Source organism: Erinaceus europaeus, chromosome 2 (assembly GCF_950295315.1).
Source record: "Erinaceus europaeus chromosome 2, mEriEur2.1, whole genome shotgun sequence".
NCBI lineage: Eukaryota > Metazoa > Chordata > Mammalia > Eulipotyphla > Erinaceidae > Erinaceus > Erinaceus europaeus.
Window position 1 is genome coordinate 174,287,281 of NC_080163.1, and position 13,804 is coordinate 174,301,084.

At 44.8% G+C, this 13,804-nt stretch overlaps 1 non-coding gene across 1 annotated transcript; it reads right to left on the reverse strand.

The window, feature by feature from the left end:
* Positions 1-10,693: 10,693 nt before the first annotated feature.
* On the reverse strand, positions 10,694-10,800 carry LOC132537180 (U6 spliceosomal RNA). Its single transcript, XR_009548643.1, has one exon. It is a non-coding gene; the product is annotated as a U6 spliceosomal RNA (small nuclear RNA).
* Between the last annotated feature and the right edge of the window lie 3,004 nt (positions 10,801-13,804).

A 13,804-nucleotide genomic window follows, 5' to 3' on the forward strand; every position in this document is an offset into this window, starting at 1 on the left:
TGTTTGTTTCGCCTTTCTTTTTATTATTTTTTATATATTCTCTTTTGTTGCCCTTTTTTATTGTTGTTGGAATTATTAGTATTGATGTCATCCTTGTTAGACAGGACAGAGAAAAATTGAGAAAGGAGGTGAAGACAGATGGGGAGAGAAAGACAACTGTAGATCTGCCTCACTGCCTGTGAAGCAACTGCCCTTCAAGCAGGGAGCTGGGGGCTCGAACTGTGATCCTTCAGAAGGCCTTGCGTTTTTGCCCCACTTGGCTTAACTGGCTGCGCTACTGCTCAGTTCCCTTTTTCCCCGCTTTTTTAAAAAAATTATTTATTTATTCCCTTTTGTTGCCCTTGTTTTATTGTTGTTAAGATTTAATTTTTTAATATCTATTTATTCGGTTTTGTTGCCTTTTTTTTGTTGTTGTTGTAGTTATTGTTGTTTTGTTGGGTGGGACAGAGAGAAATGGAGAGAGGAGGGGAAGACAGAGAGGGGGAGAGAAAGATAGACACCTGCAGACCTGCTTCACTGCCTGTGAAGCGACTCCCCTGCAGGTGGGGAGCTGGGGACTGAAGCCGGGATCCACATGGTGATCCTTCTGCTTGCGCACTTCTGCTTAACCTGCTGCACTACCAACCAAATCCCCTGTTGTAGTTGTTGTTGTTACTGATGTCATCATTGTTGGATAGGACAGACAGAAATGAGGAGAGGAGGGGGTCAGGCGGTGGCGCAGTGGGTTAAGCGCACGTGGCGCAAAGCGTAGGGACTGGCGTAAGTATCCTGGTTCGAGCCCCCGGCCCCCCACCTGCAGGGGAGTCGCTTCACAGGCGGTGTTGTAGGTCTGCAGGTGTCTATCCTTCTCTCCCCCTCTCTCTGTCTTCCCCTCCTCTCTCCATTTCTCTCTGTCCTATCCAAGAACAAAGCAATGTCAACAATGGCAATAATAACCGCAATGAGGCTGCAACAACTAGGGCAACAAAAAGGGCAAAAATGGCCTCCAGGAGCGGTGGATTCATGGTACAGGCACTGAGCACAGCAATAACCATGGAGGAAAAAAAAAATGAGGAGAGGAGGGGAAGACAGAGAGGGGAGAGAAACATAGACACCTACAGACCTGCTTCACTGCTTGTGAAGCAACTCCCCTACAGGTGGGAAGCCAGGGACTCCAACCTGGATCATTACCCCCATCCTTGCACTTTGAGCCATGGGCGCATAATCAGCTGCACTACCACCCAAGTCTCCTCTTTTCCCTTTGTATATGCACTGAGTATGTGCTTGTCTCTGAAGGTCATGTATACCCTATGAGTTTTAGTCTTTTTTTTTTTTTTTACCTCCATAGTTATCATTGGGCTTGGTGGCAGCACTAGGAATCCACTGCTCCTGGAGGCTATTTTTACCATTTCATTGCCCTTGTTGTTGTTGTTGTTGCTATACCTGTTGTTGTTGGACAGGACAGAGAGAAACTGAGAGAGGACAGGAAGACAGAGAGGGGGAGAGAAAGACAGACACCTGCAGACCTACTTCACTGCTAGTGAAGCGACCTCCCCCACACACATAAGGAAGTGGGGGCTCAAACTGGGATCTTTATGCCCATCCTGGTGCTTTGAGCCATGTGTGCTTCTCCCGCTGTGTATGGCCCAGCCCCCGGTATTTGCCTTTAATGACTTTGGTGTACCTTACTAATAATGAGACTATTTCTCATATAGACTCAGAATAATACTTTGATCGGACTTTTCAGGAAGCATTTCTTTAGATCATGTTCAGAGTTATATTTCTCTTTTTAAATATTTTTCATGACATGCCCGATTTTATATATATGGAGACAGAGATAGAGGCAAAGGCAGGGACTGAGAGACAGAGAGACAGCATCCCAGCATATACAGAACCTATCTGGCTGGAATGATCACCTAGTCTGGCACTCTCTCCGTCTCAGGAGATGTTCTCATCCCTACTCCCAGCCTGTCCTGGGACCCTCTTCCTAGTAATTGCTACCTCTGCATTTTTCCTAGTTAACATTAATTTTTGGTCATTTGAGAGTTGGTCTCTATTCTTGAATGTTGCTCACACTTTCAAGGTGTTTCCCTACTCCCCCCTACATTAAGGAACACTTTAACTGCTATGTGGATACAATATATTTCCTTGCAAGGGAGTATTTGAAACTATGATCTGTATTTAAAGTTGATTTACAAAGTGCTGAGTTTGCTAGAATATATATCTGTCATTTACAAGGAAACAGTCACTGTGCAAGAAGAAATACAGTGTTGACAGTAGTGTTTCAAATATATAGTGTTCTTATGCACTCAGTCCAAGAGTTACTGAAATCAACAATGTTTACTCTCAAACTGTAGTCAAGTCTGTGGAGCTAAGAGAATTTACATTTTTACTTGATTCATTTTTTGTGAACCTTTGGGAAGCTAAAGGCAAGTTTTCTTCAAGTAGATCCTGTGAAAAGTGGGTTGTAACCCCAGTTTTTTAAAAATTATTATTCAAGGTTGCACAGCATCAGATGTGTCTGACTTCTAAGGAAAATGAGACCCCAGACACATTGATGGGTGAGTGTCAAAATATTTAAGTTGGGATGGTTGGATTTAAAATAGCAGTTCAAAACTCTCTCAATAGCAGCTGTTTAGTATTAAGCTTAATTGTCTTCACAGATTTCATCCATCCTGACCAGCCCTTACTGTGGCACAAAACTCAGACCTGCCTTGCTAAAAGTTTTCTTTAGTACACTAAAGAATATACTGATTTGTACATCTGGGGAACAATATAGTTGCTGGGTCTTTCTATTTGTTTTGTCATCTCAATGTAATTTGTTTTAGGTAAAATACTTAATTAAAATAATGAAAGTAGAAAACAGGCATTGCACAATGTAAAGGCATCAATAACCCTGTCCCAAACTCACCTGTTCCCAGTGTCTTTTTATCCCATTTCCCATGTTTTCAGCTACATGTTCTCAGGGAAAAAAACAAAACTCAGACCTGCTCCTCTGCACCTCTAACCACACTTGATGGTGTTGTTAGCCAGAGAGGTGAAGTCTCCTATTTTTTTCACCAAGAAGTGCTGTCTTGAAAAAAATATTTTGAGGGAGAGGCTGGGTGGTGGCTCACCTAGTTGAGAGCACATGTTACAGTGCTAAAGGACTCAGGTTCAAGCCCCTGTTCCCCACCTGCAGGGGGAAAGCTTCATGAGTGGTGAAGCTGTGCTGCTGGTGTCTCCCTCCATATCACCCCCATTCCTTCTCAATTTTAGGCTGTCTATCCCATCAATAAATATATAAAGATAATAAAATATTTTTAAATATGTATACTGAAGGGGCTGGCAGTGTACCTGGTTAAGCACACATAGTACTCAGAACAAGGACCCATGCAAGGATCAAGTTTCAAACCCCACTCCCCACCTTCAGGGGGGTCGCTTCACAAGAGTCGAAGCAGGTCTGCTAGTGTGTCCTTCGTTCTCCCTCCTCTCACCTCTCAATTTCTTTTTTTTAAATTTTTTTATATTTACTTATTTATTCCCTTTTGTTGCCCTTGGTGTTTTATTGTTGTAGTTATTATCAATGTCATTGTTGGATAGGACAGAGAGAAATGGAGAGAGGAGGGAAAGACAGAGAAGAGGAGAGAAAGATAGACACCTGCAGACCTGCTTCACCACCTGTGAAGCAAGTCCCCTGCAGGTGGGGAGCCGGGGCTCAAACCGGGATCCTTTCGCCGGTCCTTGCATTTGGAGCCACATGCGCTTAACCCGCTGTGCTACCGCCCGACTCCCACCTCTCAATTTCTGTATTATCCAATAAAATGAAAAAATAGGCCACCAGGAAAAGTGGATTCTTATTGAGCCCCAGCAATAAATAACCCTGGAGGCAAAAAAAAGGAAAAATCTTTTAATTGATTTATTCATTTACTTCACTAATCATATCTTTCTCTCCCCCCTCTGTCTTCCGCTCCTCTCAATTTCTCTCTGTCCTGTCCAACAACAATGACAGAAATAAAAATCAATAATAACTACAACAAAGATAAAAAACAAGGTCAAAAAAAGGAAAAAATACCCTCCAGTAGCAGTGGATTTGTAGCATAGGCACTGAGCCACAGCAATTCCATGGGGGGGGGGAATTAAAGAAAAAAAGAAAAATAGAGAGAGAGGGGGACTTTTAAACCTACTTCACCACTCATTAAAAATCCTTCCTGCTGGTGGGGAGTAGGGGCTCAAACCCAGGTCCCTGTGTATGGTAAGAGCAGTCTCAGCTATGTGCATCACCAGCCATGCCCCATTCTAACATAGTTATCTAGTTGTCTGTGTTTAGGTTGCTTCCATATTTTGACTTACCAACTATATAGCTATATAAACATAGCTGTGCATATGTCTTGGGACTAGCATACAATTAAATATTAGAAATTAAAGTACATATATATGTTTTTAACAGACTATTATTATTGGAAAGGGCAGAGAGAAATTTAGAAGGGGGGGAAGTGGAGAAGGCGAGAGACACATATGCACCTGCAGCCCTGCTTCACCACTCTTGAAGCTTTCTCCAACTCAGGCAGAGATCAGAGGCCTCAACCTGGGTCACTGTGCACTGTAACATGTGTGCTCAACCAGATGTGTCACTGCCTGGACCATAAAATATATATATATTCTTTTTATATTTAAAAAATATTTTTATTAATATTTCTTTATTCCCTTTTGTTGCCCTTGTTTTATTGCTGTAGTTATTACTGTTGTAGCCGTTGTTGGAAAGAACAGAGCGAAATGGAGAGAGGAGGGGAATACGGGGGAGAGAAAGATAGACACCTGCAGATGTGCTTCACACCTGTGAAGCAAACCCCCTGCAGGTGGGGAGCCTGAGGCTCTAACTGGGATCCTGATGCCTGTCCTTGTGCTTTGCACCACGTACACTTAACCAGATGCACTACCAGCGGACTCCCAATTCTTTATATTTTAATGAGAGACATACAAAAAGAGAAAGATCAGAGCACTGCTCAGCTCTGGGTTATGGTGGAGCTGAAAATTGATCCTGGGACTTCAGAGCCTCAGGCATGGAAGCCTTTGACATAGAGAACCATTATGCTGGCTCCCCAGCAGGGTCAGTGGAAGATAAGGAAGTTAGATGAGTGATATGCCTGGAGACAATCTGAGTATTCAAGACTATCAGAAGTTCTCAAAAATTGAGAAAAGTGGGCAGTTCAAAGCCCTGCTCTACACCTACAAGAGGGACACTGCACAAGCAGGGAAGCAGGTCTTTCTCCCTCTTTCTCTCCATCTTTCTCAATTTCTCTTTCCTATTCAAAAAAAGTAGAAGGAAAAGAAAAAAATAAATCTAACAAAACAAAACAATGTGTCTAAATGGTCATACTAAATTATTGCTAGGCAATTACATTTTTAAAATTTTATACTTATTTATTTTCCCTTTTCTTGCCTTTGTGTTTTATTGTTGTTGTAGTTATTGTTGTTGTAAATGATGTCATCATTGTTACATAGGACAGAGAGAAATGGACAGAGTAGGGGAAGACAGAGAGAGGGAGAGAAAGATAGACACCTGCAGACCTGCTTCACGGCCTTTGAAGCAACCCCCTGCAGGTGGGGATCCTGGGGCTCCAACCAGGATCCTTACACTGGTCCTTGCGCTTTGTGACACGTACACTTAACCCGTTGTGCTACCACAAAGCCCTGAAATTTGATTCCTTAATAAATCAAAGATACATTAAGCACATTCAGCAATATTACCTTAATATCTTGGTCTTCATATCCTACCCTGTGGTCAGTGCCACTATTCTGGGTGAAATTGTAGGTCCAAATTCTTTCTGACTGGGCTCTTGTTCCAACCTTGCAGTGATAGAAATTCACATTTTAACATAATCACTATCTTTACTACAATGGAAAAGGCACTTGTAAATTTTTTTTTCTAAGGATTTCTATTTCTAGAGGTCAGGCACATACAACTGACAAGGAGCAAGAGTGGAAGGAACTTAGTTGTTTAAAACTCTTGTTATCTCAGGTTTACTTATGGAGTGTTTTTTTTCCCCTTCTGCACTACAAATCCACTGCTGCTGGAGGCCATCCCCCCATCCCTCTTTTTGTTGCCCTTTGTGTTTATCATTGTTGCTGGATAGGACAGAGAAATTGAGGGTCGGGGGGAGACAAAGAGTGGGAGAGAAAGACAGACACCTGCAGACCTGCGTCACCCCCTGTGAAGTGACATCCCTGCAGGTGGAGAGCTCAAACCAGGCTCCCAACCCCCATCCTAGCCCTTCATGCCATGTGTGCTTAACCCGCTGCACTACCACCCAGCCCTCAAGAGTGCCTCTTCAGTAGTTCCACTTCCAATCAAAGCCAAATTATCAGTGGTCTGGGAGGAGGAGGCAGAGTGGATAAAGTGCAGGATTCTCAGGCATGAGGTCCCAAGTTCAATTCCCCAGTGCCACATATACCAGAGTAACATGCTGATCCTCCCTTCTCCTCTCTCTCTCATTAATGAATAAATAAGATCTTTAGAAAAAACAAAAGAAAAATATCTCTGAAGATGGGTAAGTTGCACCATGGAAGAAATTAGAGCTTCTGTATTTTAGGTCCTGAGTCCAATCCCAAGCACTGCATATGTTAGAGTGCTGCTTCTGTGCCCCTATACCCCCTTCTGTAGTTCATGAAATTAAAATAATTAAAAATTATATTTTTACCCACACAAGTCCTTACTCCAGCAAGTTTACAACTGAGTTAACTCAAATGTCTTTCTCAAGCTGTTTCTATTCAGGATTTGTATCATAACTGTCTAAAGAGAAAATTGGTTTAAAGGTCATTTTTATGGATTTTTTTGTAAATTAAGATACTTTCAAGTTTTAAAATAAAAAACAGTATTACAAAAATTCATTATGACTCCCTGTGGGTTCAGAAATAAATAGCTCTGCCAAAACCATACTGCAAAGTGCAAGAACCAGCGGAAGGATCACAGTTCTGGCCCCTGCCAAAACCATACTGCAAAGTGCAAGAACCAGCGGAAGGATCCCAGTTCTGGCCCCCAGCTCCTCACCTGTGGGGGAATCACTTCACAAGCTGTGAAGCAGGTCTGCAGGTATCTCTTTATCTTCCCCTCTCTGTCTTCCCCCTCCTGTTGGTCTGCTTCTAAATTCTGCTTCTAAGACCTCTTCTGTTGCACTACCTAAGGTGTGGTCTACTTACATAATCACTGTGTTACCTGGGAACTGCCTTGCCTGTAGGGCATTGGTTTAATCCACACTGGTTTCTGAGCTTTTTCCTTCTCCCCACCCCATATCTTACCTAAATCTTCTTCCAACCTGACAGTTACATCTCAGGATATATAAGGACAGGATTATGATTAGAGATAGCTCTGGTTAGATCACACTGCATTCCCCACTCAATAAAGATTGAACTGCATCCCAGTTCAGCCATGACTCCCTGGTCTTCTGTCTCCCACGCACAAAGGTAGCCTGGCACCCCTCTCTCCATTTCTCTCTGTCCTATTCACCAACAACTACATCAATAACCACAACAGTGTTAAACAACAAAGGCAACAAAAAAGGGGAAAATTAATTAATCAAAAAAAAAAACATACTGTAGTATTTTCTACTGATAGTGTCTAAGATCAATGGGCAGGAAAGGGTTTTTCCCCCACAACCTTTTTCTATATTTCCGAGATTTTCAATTACATATGTATGTAGTGTTATTCAAATATGTAAGTTCTACTAAAGTGTATGTATCACTTAAATAAGCAAAGTATGTATACTCTTGTTCTCTTCAGATTGTATAAATCTATTGCCTTTTAAGTAAGCAAAGTATTATAATATTTTAAATTATAAAAAAAAAGTCTGCCACTGTCTGGGAGGTTGTGCAGTGGATAAAGCTTTGGAGTTCTTATGTGTGAGGTCTCAAGTTTCATCTCAGGCATCAGATGTGTCAGAGTGATGCTGTGGTTCTCCTCCTTCTTCTCCCCTATTTCTCTCACTAATAAAGAAATCTTTTTTTTTTAAGTAAAGCCTGAGTAAGGATGAAAGACAATGTGGAAGTCCAAAATAGCCATGTTTTTTAGTTATTTGCAGTAAAAATTGAAGCATTTTAGGAAAAATGGGTTGCATAGCAGTAAGCATTAAATAACTGTCATTAGACACATTCAGATAATTTAGTTTTCCCCTACTTTTGTCCTTTCCACTTTCCTTACCCTTGTTTTAGCCTGCAGTAGTGTAACTGACAGTGCAAATAATGTATTTATCCCTTGCCTGCGATGGTCTCAGATTGCAGAGGAGCATCAGTAGGTAGACTTGAAGCTAGGGATTTGCATTTAGAAACCACTACTTCTTAGCAAACCACTTCTGGCACAGACACCAGAGCCTAAACATTCAAGTTATTTCCTATTCACAACGGAGTATATTTTCTATATGTCCTGAGATATTTTTACTTGGTCAAGAATAATGAAAAAACATTTTTTATATAAAGTAACTTTTTCAAAAGTTTTTTTCTTTTTACTTGGTAAGACAGAAATAAACAGAGATGGAAAGGGGAGATAGAGTGGAAAAAGAAAGTGAGACACATTAAGATACTGTTTCACTGTTTGTGAAGCTTCCCCCTGTAAGTGGGGATCAGGGACTTGAGCCCTCGTCCTCTCACACTATAACATGTGCACTCACAAAGTGACCTTTAAAAAAAGATGAATATATTGATGTATTTTAGTGCACCTGTTTCATACTCACATAATTCTACTGTTGCCAACAGTTGTTTTCTCCTTTTAAATTTAAATGAAAAAATGGGGTCTGGGAGGTGATGTAACCAGTGGAGTGCACGTTACAATGCGCAAGGACTGAGGTTCAAGCCCAAGATCAATCCAGCTGAGGAGAAGCTTCATAAGTGGTGAGGCAGCGCTGCAGGTGTCTCTCTGTGTCTCCCCCTCTACATCTTCTGTTCCCTCTCAATTTCTATCCAGGAAATAATAAATGAGTAAAATATACAGGGGGCCAGCAGTGGTGCATCTGGTTAAGCACAGAAATTACAGTGCATAAGGAACCAGGTTCAAGTCTCTGGTCCCCAGCTACAGGGGGTAGGGGAAGCTTCACAAGTGGTAAAGCAAGGCTGCAGGTGTTTCTCTGTCTCTCTCCTTTTCTAACTCCTCCTCTCCTCCCAATTTCTCTGTCTCGGTCCAATAATAAATAAATATATTAATATATATAAAAGAAAATTGACTTTAAAAATTAAAATATGAAATAGAAAAAGTGGGATAAAGAGCATGTGAGAAACATCACAGAACCTGCCATCATGCCTGGTGCTCCCATGTTGTGTTAGGGCTCAACACCAAGTCTGCAAGCATGGTGACATGATGTGCACTCTACTGGGGGAGCAAGCTCTGGACCCCTTTGTTTATTTATTTTTATGGATAGAGCACCACTCAGAACTTCTGTATGTTGGGGATCAAACTTGGGGCCTCATGCATGTGCAGTATGCAATTTACCACTAAATTTCCTCTCAGTTCAATGCTTATGATTTTGAGATAGTGACCTAAGCACAGCTATACCATCCATGAAACTTCACTTGCTATTTCTGTGTTACTGTTCAGTGGTGCCAGGAATCAAGCCCAGGGACTCCCACAATAAGGTATGTGCAAAGTGACTCTTCGAAGAGTTGTTAAGTGATTCTACTAAATATTATCTGCAGTGTCCTGAGAGGTGGTACAGTGAATAAGACATTGGACTCTAAAGCATGAAGTTCTCAGTTTTATCTCTGGCATTCCATAGGTCACAGTGATGCTCTGGTTCTTCCCTCAATCCTTCTCATTAAAAAAAAATTGTTTTCTTTTTCCTTTCCCTTTTGTTGCCCTCGTTGTTTTATCATTGTTGTGGTTATTATTATTATTGTTATTGATGTCACTGTTATTGGATAGGAAAGAGAGAAATTGAGAGAGGAGGGGAAGATAGGGGGAGAGAAAAATAAGACATCTGCAGAGCTACTTCACCACTTATGAAGAGAAAACCTGCAGGTGGGGAACAAGGGGCTCAACCCAGGATCCTTACTCCAGTCCTTGCGATTTGCACCCAACTCAGGATCAGAAAGTGGCTCAGGGGGTAAAGCACGTGCTTTACATAGCATGTGGCTGGGGGTCTGATCCTGGACACCGCAATTGAACACCACAGGCAGGCAATGGGAGGGACTCCATGCATAGAGGAGCAGTGCTTTGCATGTCTCCCTCTCTTAAAGGATATAGAATGGAGACTGGCAGGGGAGGCTTCTCAGCTGTTCCATGCAGGTGCAAGGTTCTGGGTGGGATTGATCCCCAGGCACAATATTTGAAAAAAATTTTTAAAAGGTCTTTGTATTACTTAAAAGATGTACAGTTAAAAGAACAATATTACCATGAGTTTATAGCCAATCTGCAGACCTGGAGGCTGGCACAGTGGTTGGAGTTTTGGATTCAAGCATGAGGTCCTGAGTTCTACATCCAGCATCACATGTTCCAGACTGATGCTATAGTGTTTCCTCTCTCTCTCTCTCTCTCTACCTCTCTCTCTTTCTCCTCCCTTTCTCCCTCACTGATTAATAAATCTTTTAAAAGAGCTCCAGCATATGTAGAACCAGAGTTCAGACAGACCTAGGATCCCACACATGCAAATCCAGACCTCTTGCCACTGAACCACCTCCCAGCTTGCATTAACTGGCTCTTTAAAAGATTATAATTATTTATATGTGTGTACATATGTTTTATAATCTTTTAAAAAATATGGTAGGCTTCATGAATTTGTGTGTAATCCTTGAGCAGGGGCCATGCTAATCTTCTCTGTATCATGCCAATTTTAGTATATGTGCTACCGAAGCTAGGACTATATTATAATCTTATTTAAAAAGTGTTAAGAGAGGGAGACAGTTGGAGTCGGGTGGTGGCACAGCGGGTTAAGCGCACATGTCGCAAAGCGCAAAGACCAGCTGAAAGATCCAGGTTTGAGCCCCTGGCTCCCCACCTGTATGGGGAAGATCCGGGTTCAAGCCCCTGGCTCCCACCTCACAGGTGGTGAAGCAGGTCTGCAGGTGTCTGTCTTTCTCTCCCCCTCTCTGTCTTCCCTTCTTCTCTCCATTTCTCTCTGTTATTCAACAATAAGGACATTAATAAGCACAACAATGTTAAGCAACAAGGGCAACAAAAAGGGAAAATAAATAAAAATAAGAAAAGAATGGAAAAGAAAAGAAAAAAAAGAGAGGGAGACAGTGAGACCTTAGTGACAACAACAACAACAAAATAAAATAACCTATTTATACTCTAGAATTGCAGAATGGCTAGGGCAATGGATCTATAAGCATTAAGTCCTGGATTTGATCCCCAGCATTGCATGTGGCATAGTCATGCTCTGCTTCTCTTTTTTGTATTAATAAATAACATTTTTTTCCTTTTTTAAATTTCCTTTTTTTAAAACCGTAGTTCCTGCCTGGTTCCTACTCAGCTCCAAGATAGGCCCCTGTCTTGCTCTCCTTGGCTCCTAGAGCAGCTCTCACCAGCCAGCGCCCAGACAGCCCCCTTGTGCTGGAAGGCCAACAGCACAGGACTCCCCAGAACTGTCCCTGCAGAAACAGAGCCCCAGGAGCCCCCAACCACACCCCACAGCGCATGGAGCCCAACCAGGCCCAGGCAGCCAGGAAGCAGTGGGGGTGAGGGGGAACTTGGAGTGACCTCCCCAGACCAGCACATTGCAAAGTGCCAACCCTCAGCCCAGACCAGATCCACAGCCCGGGCACGGGGCTCTGCACAGGTTGGAGCCAGCCGAGAGAGAGAGAGAGAGAGAGAGAGAGAAAGACAGAGAGACAGAGACAGACACAGTGAAAACACTCCGTTCTAGAAATGCAAGGGGACCCCCAACTTGGAACTGCACCCCCAGCCACAGCCTTCACCCTAGTCTAGGAGCCCGGCTCCCCATGTTGTCCCAGGTCAAATGTTCACCATTCCAAACAGCCGCCCCCTGAAGACCTCTTCATGGGCCACACCTAGAGGAAGGACAGTGAGTGCACTTTTTCAGTGAGCAGGCTAGCGGAAAGTTCTCCTGGCCTGGCCACTCACGAAGCCCCCTCAGGCCGGTGGGTTCCAGGGTCCCCTCCTGCCCGGGGTGCAGAGGTGTGGGGGTTTGGGGTGGGCGCAATCCCGGCCTCCAGCTGAGCGGGCAGGTCCTCACCCTCGGGGTGCTCGAAGCCACCTACAGGGACACGCTGGGCGAGGCCCTGGCACCCTAGGACCCCTCTCCCAGCAGGGAGGAAAGGGAAGGAATGCCCAGACTCTCCAACGGGGTCCCTGAGCTCGCGCTCGCCCTCGCTGAAGCTGAAAGCAGCAAGATCTGGGGGCACGCAGCCACCCTTCCAGAGTGTCCCTGCCGGGGGTGTGGGGTCTGGGGCTCATGCACAACTCTCCAGGGTGCGCCACTGCTTGGGGTGCGCAGGGCCGCAATCCCATGGAGCGCCCCGCCAAGGGCGCCCGGCCAAGGCCACTGGGTCCTGGGGGTGGGGGTGAGGGGGCGCGTAGCACCCTCTCCAGGGTGCACCTGGCCCGGGGCGCGGGGTCTGGGCAAGCCCAGCCACCATCTCTCTTGGCTAGGGTGCTGGGTTAGAAGGCACGCGGCCCCTCTGCGCTCCACCCCGACTTCGCCCCTCCACCCACCCAGCACCTTCCTGGGCAGGCGCGACACCCTAGCTGCCGAGGGCTCGGGAACCCGGGGTACACTAACTTGGAATTGGAGGAACGCTTGACGTCTCCTCACCCAATCTGGTCCCCTACGCCTACACTGAACTTCTCTGTTCCAGTCTCTTGGAAACAGAGCTGGCAGTCAGCTGAGGTAAAGAACAAACACCTCATCACAGACCCCTGCAAGCGTCAACCCGGCTTTGACCTAGCACGTTATGATTGGGCCTTCCTCAATTGCTATCGAACAGGCCATGGCCAGTGCACCTCTATGTTCCATCGCTGGGGAGCCAGAGACGACCCGAACTGCCCCTGAGGCTACACACTATGACCCACAGTCAATGACTGCCACCTCTCCAGATTCAAAGGAGGTCTCAAAACTTTACATCAGGCTCAACCTGATGCTGTTGACTAGCTATGGAAGAAGGGCAAATGCTAAAAGAAGAAAGGAGGAATCCCAGTAGATGGGCTCCTGCACAATGGACCTGGTCACAGCTGTGCAGCACAGCACCATCGCAAATTCCCAGCAGTACTTCTAAGCTGGGATCCTCTGCATGGCCATGGCCGGGGGTCAGCGTGGGGGTCGGGGCCCCAACGCTGGGGCATCTGGGTGCGAAGCAACACTGCGTGGGGTCGTCATGGCCTCAGGGGCTGGGCCGCCAGGCTCCATGGCTGCACTGGAGGCAGCTGGGATGGCCAACTCCAGGCGGCTCCAGTGTGCAGACGAAGGCTCCAGGGTGCTCTGGGTGGGCGCAGGAACTACAGATCCAGGGGCGCAAGCGGTCTTGGTGCGCAGCGAACCGGTGCCCTGGCGAGGGATCCCATGTCCTGGGTGCAGGTTTCCGAGGTCAGGTTGGCCTCAGCAGAGACAGCAGGTGTGGCCTTTGTGTGACAGCTCTGGTGCTGTGCGGCTTCTGCTCCCAGCCCGCATCCCCGCCAAGGAGTCCCCCAAGATAACATTTTTTAAATTAAAACAATGCTGTCATGACTTTCCTGTATTTTAATGGACACAGTATTGCTGTAGGATAAAATGACTAAAAGTGCATGACAAAGTTGTGTCTATTGACAAGCAAGCAGAGCTGCACATGCCTTTCTCTCTCTTTCTCTCCATTATCTCCGCTCCTTGTATGAATTTCCTTGTTCTATCAAATCAAAATTTAATTGTAA